Below are 10,504 nucleotides of genomic sequence, written 5' to 3' on the forward strand. Positions count from 1 at the left end.
TTCCATACTTTTTCCCTATGTCATTTCACATTATTAGACATAACATAACTTAATATGTGGACATCAATGGCTTGATTTCTTTGTATGTGTGGACTACTTGCATTGCTACCGACATCTGGTGATAATTTCATGTCAACAACACCTTTTAGAAATATATTTACTGAGAAAAATGGTGACATGTTCAATGCTCATTCTACCCGCTGTACATATACTCAAAAGGGCAGCATCAACCTTCAAATTGTGCTTGTGTGGTCAAGGCTAACGCTTTCGCACTGGTTCAAACTGTCTAGCGCAACAAGAATGGTGAAGGGCGCAAACACCTCAACTGACGGATGCCATACAGAAAATTCACTATTGATTATTTACAGGGGTGACTAATATATCTTGGTCTTTTTTAAGGGTTAGGGTAGGGCAATGTGTGCTTTAAAAATGTTATGCTTACATCAACGTATGCATGTTTGATGTGATAGTAACAGGCTAGCATTAGTGTCGCTAGTATTAGCCACCTCCATTGTGGGCAACGGGATTCATCATGTGCTTAAAAAACATTGGAGTTACAATTTTGCTTTTAAAAATCTTCCTGCACATATTCAGGTGACCTCGACTGACGTACTTATATTAGAGGCGGGCGATACTGGGAATTTTGGTATTGATCCAATACCAAGTAAATACAGACCCAGTATCGCCGATACCGATACTTTTTCATATTTAAGCTTCATAGATCCAAAGGATCCAAAAGACTTAGGATAGAATTTCGCCAAACATTGTATGTGACAACAAAATACTTTATTATCACAATCAACATTTTTGTTTAAAAAATATCACGCAACACAACTTTAAAAAAATCTCCTGAGGTAGAGGGCTGATTCGAGGAGAGCGCTGAGTGGGCGGGCCAGGCTGAGCCTACCTGCATGGCTGTTGGCTTGCACCGCTGAGCCACGTGATGGTGCAACAAAAGACGGGGGGGGGGGGGTGCGCTGCTCCTTGTTGTGTGACACAGCGCAGTGCTGCTCTTACAGACAGAGAGTAGATTTTGATGAATCTGCGTATGCAGCAGTCAGTGCGTGCGGGAGAGAAAAAAGCTTGAGTATCGATCTTTTTACACGAGGATCATTCAATATCAATACCAGCGTTGGTATCCATATTATCGATATTAGGATCGATCCGCCCACCTCTAACTTATATCATTTCGTACGAACAGCCACTGCCTTTATGTGTTGTTTGAAAACAATGACTAATCATGTGTGTGTTTTTCTTTTTTTTTTTTAGTTTTTGCCGGACAGACTAATTTACATGGAACAGACGCACAGATTTAGGTCGATTCAATTTCTAAAGTTTAAATAAAATGTTGGGGGGAGGTGACGGACCGGCTCACGCATGCGCACTGTAAATCCGGCGCAAATCGGGCAGCGACACGCACGAGCAGCCCTGTTTGTTTGTGTTGCGAGATTGGAAATGGCGGAGAGGAGAGGCCAAAGCCACAACTTAGATCTGAAAACGCTATGCCGCCGTCGCTGAAACGCAGAAATCAGCCACAAACGATTCTCGGAGTTGCGTACGGTTTGCTGCTGCCCCTACAATTCAAGTTTATAGTGGGGAAAAGGCTTTTTCGGCAGAACTGGTTAGCTGGTAAGCTAATGGCGCTAGATGCCTAGCGTTAGCTAGCTTGAAGTCAAATTGTGACCACGCAGGTTTGTTTGTCAACATCAAAGCTGACGCCAAGTCCGATAACAGGCCGGCTTACTACGCAACTTTTACCCGCTTTTCGTGCAGATGTGATTGCCATGATTGCGTGGAATGGTCATAGTAACGGCGGATAAAAAAAAAAGCCACACATCTGACGCGAGTTCAGGTGTTTAGCTAAGTTGGCTAACTAGCTCGTTGTATGTGAAGCTGCACGTTTGCGTGGAAATTAATCATCCATCGTGACAACTTTGGAGGAAGATCCCCGTGGAAGCATCGCTGTTTACAAGTTGAACGGTCGACAGAGCAGGTAAGAGACAACACCGCAACATGTCATTCTGCAGCGAGGAGCATGTAAACACACCGGGCCTGCTGTCGATCGTTCCAGGATTATGTCACTAACTCACGCTGAGCTGACGTGTTTTCCAATCACAACAAAACACTGTTTTGCTTTATCGTACTTTCCAGGATGTTGTTCTGTATGATCCTTCGAATGGCCTAAACGCGTCGCAGTAATTTATTCTATTCTGGCGAAATCGGGAAAGCCATGTTATTAATGTTTGGTAACACGTTTAAAGACGGTTTTTGGTTTTAATCTGTCATGCATCTCGGATCTCATGAATAAAATTAAGCGTTTTTGGATCATATTTTTATTGGTAGCCTTTATTTCTCATTGGTACAACTCTAGTTTTAAATTAGAGACCACCAAGTACTCTGCACTTTCACTTGACGTCTCTCTTCTCTGTCTATGCCTGATTGGTTAAGTTTGATGCATGCCAACATTTGATTGGCTGAAGTCATCTGACTGGTTTTCATACCTGAGAAGGGGAAGTTCAAGGGGAATTGTACAGGACAGGTAACCTGCAGGAGCCACTGCTTTGGGAATTAAACCGATTTCCCACAGATTTTTAGCACCTGATTAGCTATGTTGATGGCAAAAAATTCAGTGTCCAAAACAGTGGCTAGTTAAGATGCCCTGACACTTGCATGACTTTGATCCGCGCTTACACAAATGTCATTGTGACGATTCCACCTGCTGTGTTCCCAGCTGGATGCCGCACTTTGTTCCCCCCATTGCCACTCATTGTGCGCTGGACGCTGCATACTATAAAATTAATTATTTCGTAGTGGATTACTCATTTTCTCTTCGAGTTGGCTGTTGAAAACACCTCTAATCCAAGCCCGGCGCCAGGAAAAAAATATTAAGGGGGTTGCCCCCCCCCCCCAAAAAAAAAAGTGCACACCGGAGGGGACCTGACGCCTCTGCCCCGAATCATCACATTTGTGATCAGCGGCCAAGAATGTGTACTTCGTGGCATTTGTGGTTGGTTACTGGTGGTTGGCTCTCACTGCGGTATTGTATCACTTCCTGTTCCGGAGCACAGCGGTGTTTTTCTGTATCTGTTATCTGTTTAATCTGCGCAGTTAGATTGGTCTAGTTATCTAGATTACGATTTGTTTCCCAGTGTAATCTTTACGTGCCTTAACTAAAGCACTCCTTCTGCTCTGAATCACCTCTAAATTATTTACACATTATTCACTTTGCGTGTTTTTAGGAATCCGCTAGCTTAGCGTAGCTACTAGCTCTTAGCCGATTTAGCATGGCGGCTTCTCCTGTCTCTCCCACACTTTTCTGCTCTGGGTGTGAAATGTTTAGTTATTCCTCGGCCTCCTTTAGCAGTAATGGTACTTGTAATAAGTGTAGCTTATTCATAGCTTTGGAGGCCAGGCTGGGCGAATTGGAGACTCGGCTCCGCACCGTAGAAAATTCTACAGCTAGCAAGGCCCCTGTAGTCGGGTGCGGACCAAGGTAGCTTAGCCGCCGTTAGTTCCCCCTGGCAGATCCCGAGCAGCCGGGAAAGCAGGCTGACTGGGTGACTGTGAGGAGGAAGCGTAGCCCTAAACAGAAGCCCCCGTGTACACCGCCAACCCGTTCACATCTCTAACCGTTTTTTCCCCACTCGACGACACACCCGCCGAGGATCAAACTCTGGTTATTAGCGACTCTGTTTTGAGAAATGTGAAGTTAGCGACACCAGCAACCATAGTCAATTGTCTTCCGGGGGGCCAGAGCAGGCGACATTGAAGGAAATTTGAAACTGCTGGCTAAGGCTAAGCGTAATTTGGTAAGATTGTAATTCACGTCGGCAGTAATGACACCCGGTTACGCCAATCGGAGGTCACTAAAATTAACATTAAATCGGTGTGTAACGTTGCAAAAACAATGTCGGACTCTGTAGTTTTCTCTGGACCCCTCCCCAATCGGACCGGGAGTGACATGTTTAGCCGCATGTTCTCCCTGAATTGCTGGCTGTCTGAGTGGTGTCCAAAAAATGAGGTGGGCTTCATAGATAATTGGCAAAGCTTCTGGGGAAAACCTGGTCTTGTTAGGAGAGACGGCATCCATCCCACTTTGGATGGAGCAGCTCTCATTTCTAGAAATCTGGCCAATTTTCTTAAATCCTCCAAACCGTGACTATCCAGGGTTGGGACCAGGAAGCAGAGTTGTAGTCTTACACACCTCTCTGCAGCTTCTCTCCCCCTGCCATCCCCTCATTACCCCATCCCCGTAGAGACGGTGCCTGCTCCCAGACTACCAATAACCAGCAAAAATCTATTTAAGCATAAAAATTCAAAAAGAAAAAATAATATAGCACCTTCAACTGCACCACAGACTAAAACAGTTAAATGTGGTCTATTAAACATTAGGTCTCTCTCTTCTAAGTCCCTGTTGGTAAATGATATAATAATTGATCAACATATTGATTTATTCTGCCTAACAGAAACCTGGTTACAGCAGGATGAATATGTTAGTTTAAATGAGTCAACACCCCCGAGTCACACTAACTGTCAGAATGCTCGTAGCACGGGCCGGGGTGGAGGATTAGCAGCAATCTTCCATTCCACCTTATTAATTAATCAAAAACCCAGACAGAGCTTTAATTCATTTGAAGCTTGTCTCTTAGTCTTGTCCATCCAAATTGGAAGTCCCAAAAACCAGTTTTATTTGTTATTATCTATCGTCCACCTGGTCGTTACTGTGAGTTTCCTCTGTGAATTTTCAGACCTTTGTCTGACTTAGTGCTTAGCTCAGATAAGATAATTATAGTGGGCGATTTTAACATCCACAGAGATGCTGAGAATGACAGCCTCAACACTGCATTTAATCTATTATTAGACTCTATTGGCTTTGCTCAAAAAGTAAATGAGTCCACCCACCACTTTAATCATATCTTAGATCTTGTTCTGACTTATGGTATGGAAATAGAAGACTTAACAGTATTCCCTGAAAACTCCCTTCTGTCTGATCATTTCTTAATAACATTTACATTTACTCTGATGGACTACCCAGCAGTGGGGAATAAGTTTCATTACACTAGAAGTCTTTCAGAAAGCGCTGTAACTAGGTTTAGGATATGATTCCTTCTTTATGTTCTCTAATGCCATATACCACACAGTGCAGAGTAGCTACCTAAACTCTGTAAGGGAGATAGAGTATCTCGTCAATAGTTTTACATCCTCATTGAAGACAACTTTGGATGCTGTAGCTCCTCTGAAAAAGAGAGCTTTAAATCAGAAGTGTCTGACTCCGTGGTATAACTCACAAACTCGTAGCTTAAAGCAGATAACCCGTAAGTTGGAGAGGAAATGGCGTCTCACTAATTTAGAAGATCTTCACTTAGCCTGGAAAAAGAGTCTGTTGCTCTATAAAAAAGCCCTCTGTAAAGCTAGGACATCTTTCTACTCATCACTAATTGAAGAAAATAAGAACAACCCCAGGTTTCTTTTCAGCACTGTAGCCAGGCTGACAAAGAGTCAGAGCTCTGTTGAGCTGAGTATTCCATTAACTTTAACTAGTAATGACTTCATGACTTTCTTTGCTAACAAAATTTTAACTATTAGAGATAAAATTACTCATAACCATCCCAAAGACGTATCGTTATCTTTGGCTGCTTTCAGTGATGCCGGTATTTGGTTAGACTCTTTCTCTCCGATTGTTCTGTCTTAGTTATTCTCATTAGTTACTTCATCCAAACCATCAACATGTTTATTAGACCCCATTCCTACCAGGCTGCTCAAGGAAGCCCTACCATTATTTAATGCTTCGATCTTAAATATGATCAATCTATCTTTGTTAGTTGGCTATGTACCACAGGCTTTTAAGGTGGCAGTAATTAAACCATTACTTAAAAAGCCATCACTTGACCCAGCTATCTTAGCTAATTATAGGCCAATCTCCAACCTTCCTTTTCTCTCAAAAATTCTTGAAAGGGTAGTTGTAAACAGCTAACTGATCATCTGCAGAGGAATGGTCTATTTGAAGAGTTTCAGTCAGGTTTTAGAATTCATCATAGTACAGAAACAGCATTAGTGAAGGTTACAAATGATCTTCTTATGGCCTCAGACAGTGGACTCATCTCTGTGCTTGTTCTGTTAGACCTCAGTGCTGCTTTTGATACTGTTGACCATAAAATTTTATTACAGAGATTAGAGCATGCCATAGGTATTAAAGGCACTGCGCTGCGGTGGTTTGAATCATATTTGTCTAATAGATTACAATTTGTTCATGTAAATGGGGAATCTTCTTCACAGACTAAAGTTAATTATGGAGTTCCACAAGGTTCTGTGCTAGGACCAATTTTATTCACTTTATACATGCTTCCCTTAGGCAGTATTATTAGACGGTATTGCTTAAATTTTCATTGTTACGCAGATGATACCCAGCTTTATCTATCCATGAAGCCAGAGGACACACACCAATTAGCTAAACTGCAGGATTGTCTTACAGACATAAAGACATGGATGACCTCTAATTTCCTGCTTTTAAACTCAGATAAAACTGAAGTTATTGTACTTGGCCCCACAAACCTTAGAAACATGGTGTCTAACCAGATCCTTACTCTGGATGGCATTACCCTGACCTCTAGTAATACTGTGAGAAATCTTGGAGTCATTTTTGATCAGGATATGTCATTCAAAGCGCATATTAAACAAATATATAGGACTGCCTTTTTGCATTTACGCAATATCTCTAAAATCAGAAAGGTCTTGTCTCAGAGTGATGCTGAAAAACTAATTCATGCATTTATTTCCTCTAGGCTGGACTATTGTAATTCATTATTATCAGGTTGTCCTAAAAGTTCCCTAAAAGCCTTCAGTTAATTCAAAATGCTGCAGCTAGAGTACTGACGGGACTAGAAGGAGAGAGCATATCTCACCCTATTGGCCTCTCTTCATTGGCTTCCTGTTAATTCTAGAATAGAATTTAAAATTCTTCTTCTTACTTATAAGGTTTTGAATAATCAGGTCCCATCTTATCTTAGGGACCTCGTAGTACCATATCACCCCAATAGAGCGCTTCGCTCTCAGACTGCAGGCTTACTTGTAGTTCCTAGGGTTTGTAAGAGTAGAATGGGAGGCAGAGCCTTCAGCTTTCAGGCTCCTCTCCTGTGGAACCAGCTCCCAATTCAGATCAGGGAGACAGACACCCTCTCTACTTTTAAGATTAGGCTTAAAACTTTCCTTTTTGCTAAAGCTTATAGTTAGGGCTGGATCAGGTGACCCTGAACCATCCCTTAGTTATGCTGCTATAGACGTAGACTGCTGGGGGGTTCCCATGATGCACTGTTTCTTTCTCTTTTGCTCTGTATGCACCACTCTGCATTTAATCATTAGTGATCGATCTCTGCTCCCCTCCACAGCATGTCTTTTTCCTGGTTCTCTCCCTCAGCCCCAACCAGTCCCAGCAGAAGACTGCCCCTCCCTGAGCCTGGTTCTGCTGGAGGTTTCTTCCTGTTAAAAGGGAGTTTTTCCTTCCCACTGTAGCCAAGTGCTTGCTCACAGGGGGTCGTTTTGACCGTTGGGGTTTTACATAATTATTGTATGGCCTTGCCTTACAATATAAAGCGCCTTGGGGCAACTGTTTGTTGTGATTTGGCGCTATATAAAAAAATTGATTGATTGATTGATTGATTTGTGACTTGTCGTCGTTATGTGTAAATGCAGCATTAACACCCTCCCCAAGTGAGTCGTGCTGCATGATCTGCCTTTTGCTTGGTGGACTTGATGAATCCCAGGAATTCCAGCTCTGACACTGCTTGAATAAATCGAGCATGCTTTAGTTCGTCCACCTTGCCATGATCGCTGGACTCAGGATCCTTAGCCTCTGCCGCACTGACGAGCGCAACCCTCAACCTATCAAATCACTTGAACACAGATTCATGCCATATCCGTTTGTTTTAAAATTAATTACTTTAGTTAATTAATTTGGTTTATTTGTTAAATACGTGATATTATTGAATAACTAATATTTTGCTATATTTTCCAGTATTTCTTTTTCTTTTTTTATTTTTTGATAACGCTCACATCCGAGGGGGCGGGGTTGATGATGTGAGGGGGCGTTGTTCCCAAACACCCCCTCGTAGCGCCGGGTCTGCTCTAATCGCTTATGGAATCACAAAGGGCTGTTCCAGCTTCAGCTTCTCTCTCAAACACGGAGAAAGCATTTGGAACTGTCTAAAAATGTAACTGTCATGTTTATGTTGTAATGGCTTGGTAAAACAGTTGCATGTTCATTCCTTCTTGTGAGCTGCTGTAAAAGTATGATGCAATCACTCGCACTCACACGCAGTGTTTTTTAATTGTTTGCGCAGTGTTCACATGAAGTTCATGTAATTAATGCATGATGGAGATTTTGAACATTTCAAAATTTTCTTTGCATACTTGCATGAAGCTGTGCACAGTTTGAGTTTAAGATGAGTTTTTGCTCATGCATTGCAGAGTGCATGCAAGTGCATGGATCAAAGTTGTGCAAGTGTCAGGGGTCCTTTAGAAAGAATTTGTGCCGATATCGGGTGATATTTAGCAAAAGTGAGGGAATGTGGAGCCAAGAGGACGGTTTATGGCTGAAGTGTGCATGGTGCTTCATATTTAAAGAATCTGGAGCATCACCTTTATTTCTCACTCCGCTGCTGCGGCTCATACTGGTGTCGCAGACCAAATCTTCCGCCTGCCTCCACTGCGCATGCATCATTTCAGAGCTCAGCATCTTGTCTGAGACAGAGTCTATTCACCCAAAGCGATCAAATGGATTAATGGGATTATTAACCATCAGATGACAAGGTAAAACCTCTTAAATCATGCTAAAGTCAGTTTTAAGCAGAAATGAGGCTGTTTTAAGCAGAAACGAGACGATGCTTGTTGACATTTTAAAATGACAGATGCGCAGTGAACGCATCAGTTTCTGGAAAAATTTGATTCAGCGCTGCTCCAATCGCTCAGCCATTTCCCTGACAATGAAAATCCGACGAGGGGGGTGGACCAGTGCTCACTCAAAGCCTGCCACAGGCGAATGGCGCAACGACAAGCGTGAAAAACTCACGCATGCGCACGAAGGTTCAAGCTTGGCTGATGCAAGCGCACATGATTCAAGTCCATATAGTTAAAAAAAAAAATAAAAAGGCCGGATAGTTTTCTAACAGACCTCGTATATGAATGTATATGTATATATATGTGTATGTGTATATGAGGTCTGTCAATAAAGTATAGGTCCTTTATTTTTTTCAAAAACTATATGGATTTCATTCATATGTTTTTAGAGACATTCAGACATGCTTGAACCCTCGTGCACATGGTGCGAGACGTCGCGCAGCGCTCTCAGGCGCCGTCATCAGCCTGCTTCAAGCTCAAAACCTCCACATTTCAGGCTCTATTGATCCAGGACGTCGTGAGAGAACAGAGAAGTTTCAGAAGAAGTTGGTTTCAGCATTTTATCCGGATATTCCACTGTTAAAGGAGATTTTTTTTTAATGAAGGCGTGCGGACGGATTGCAGCGTCGGCTCGCAGCCCCTGCGACGCTCCGTCACAGGAAAACACCTCCGTTGGAAGCCTTAAGGACAAGTTGGAACATGTCCAGCTGTTAAACAATTTCTCATATACTCACTCCACTGAAAGCCATCAAAAGCCGCCTGGATTTTACAAATGGTTATCAACACTGAGGTGTTTTTCCTGTGCCGACCCGTCCGCACGTCTTTCATTTAAAAAAATCTCCTTTAACAGTGGAATATCCGGATAAAATGCTGAAACCAACTTCTTCTGAAACTTCTCTGTTCTCTCACGACGTCCTGGATCATTAGAGCCTGAAATGTGGAGGTTTTCAGCTTGAAGCAGGCTGATGACGGCGCCTAAGAGCGCTGCGCGACGTCTCGCACCGTGGGAAGTCCTTAAAGCGACAGTATCACCTCAAAATCTCTCATGAGCCGTTAAAAGTTCAATCAATCAATCAATTTATTTTTATATAGCGCCAAATCACAACAAACAGTTGCCCCAAGGCGCTTTATATTGTAAGGCAAGGCCATACAATAATTATGTAAAACCCCAACGGTCAAAACGACCCCCCTGTGAGCAAGCACTTGGCTACAGTGGGAAGGAAAAACTCCCTTTTAACAGGAAGAAACCTCCAGCAGAACCAGGCTCAGGGAGGGGCAGTCTTCTGCTGGGACTGGTTGGGGCTGAGGGAGAGAACCAGGAAAAAGACATGCTGTGGAGGGGAGCAGAGATCGATCACTAATGATTAAATGCAGAGTGGTGCATACAGAGCAAAAAGAGAAAGAAACAGTGCATCATGGGAACCCCCCAGCAGTCTACGTCTATAGCAGCATAACTAAGGGATGGTTCAGGGTCACCCGATCCAGCCCTAACTATAAGCTTTAGCAAAAAGGAAAGTTTAAGCCTAATCTTAAAAGTAGAGAGGGTGTCTGTCTCCCTGATCTGAATTGGGAGCTGGTTCCACAGGAGAGGAGCCTGAAAGCTGAAGGCTCT

At 42.9% G+C, this 10,504-nt stretch overlaps 1 protein-coding gene across 1 annotated transcript in view; it reads left to right on the top strand.

Annotated features, from left to right (window-relative positions):
• The first annotated feature begins 1,427 nt into the window (after positions 1-1,427).
• ncoa1 (nuclear receptor coactivator 1) overlaps positions 1,428-10,504 on the top strand; it is a 99,895-nt gene continuing 90,818 nt past the window's right edge. Inside the window, exon 1 of the mRNA XM_034162564.1 lies at positions 1,428-1,993. The gene's annotated coding sequence lies outside the window, so the exon portion shown is untranslated. The remainder of the gene's footprint in view (positions 1,994-10,504) is intronic.

This window comes from Thalassophryne amazonica, chromosome 21, assembly GCF_902500255.1.
Source record: "Thalassophryne amazonica chromosome 21, fThaAma1.1, whole genome shotgun sequence".
Lineage (NCBI taxonomy): Eukaryota > Metazoa > Chordata > Actinopteri > Batrachoidiformes > Batrachoididae > Thalassophryne > Thalassophryne amazonica.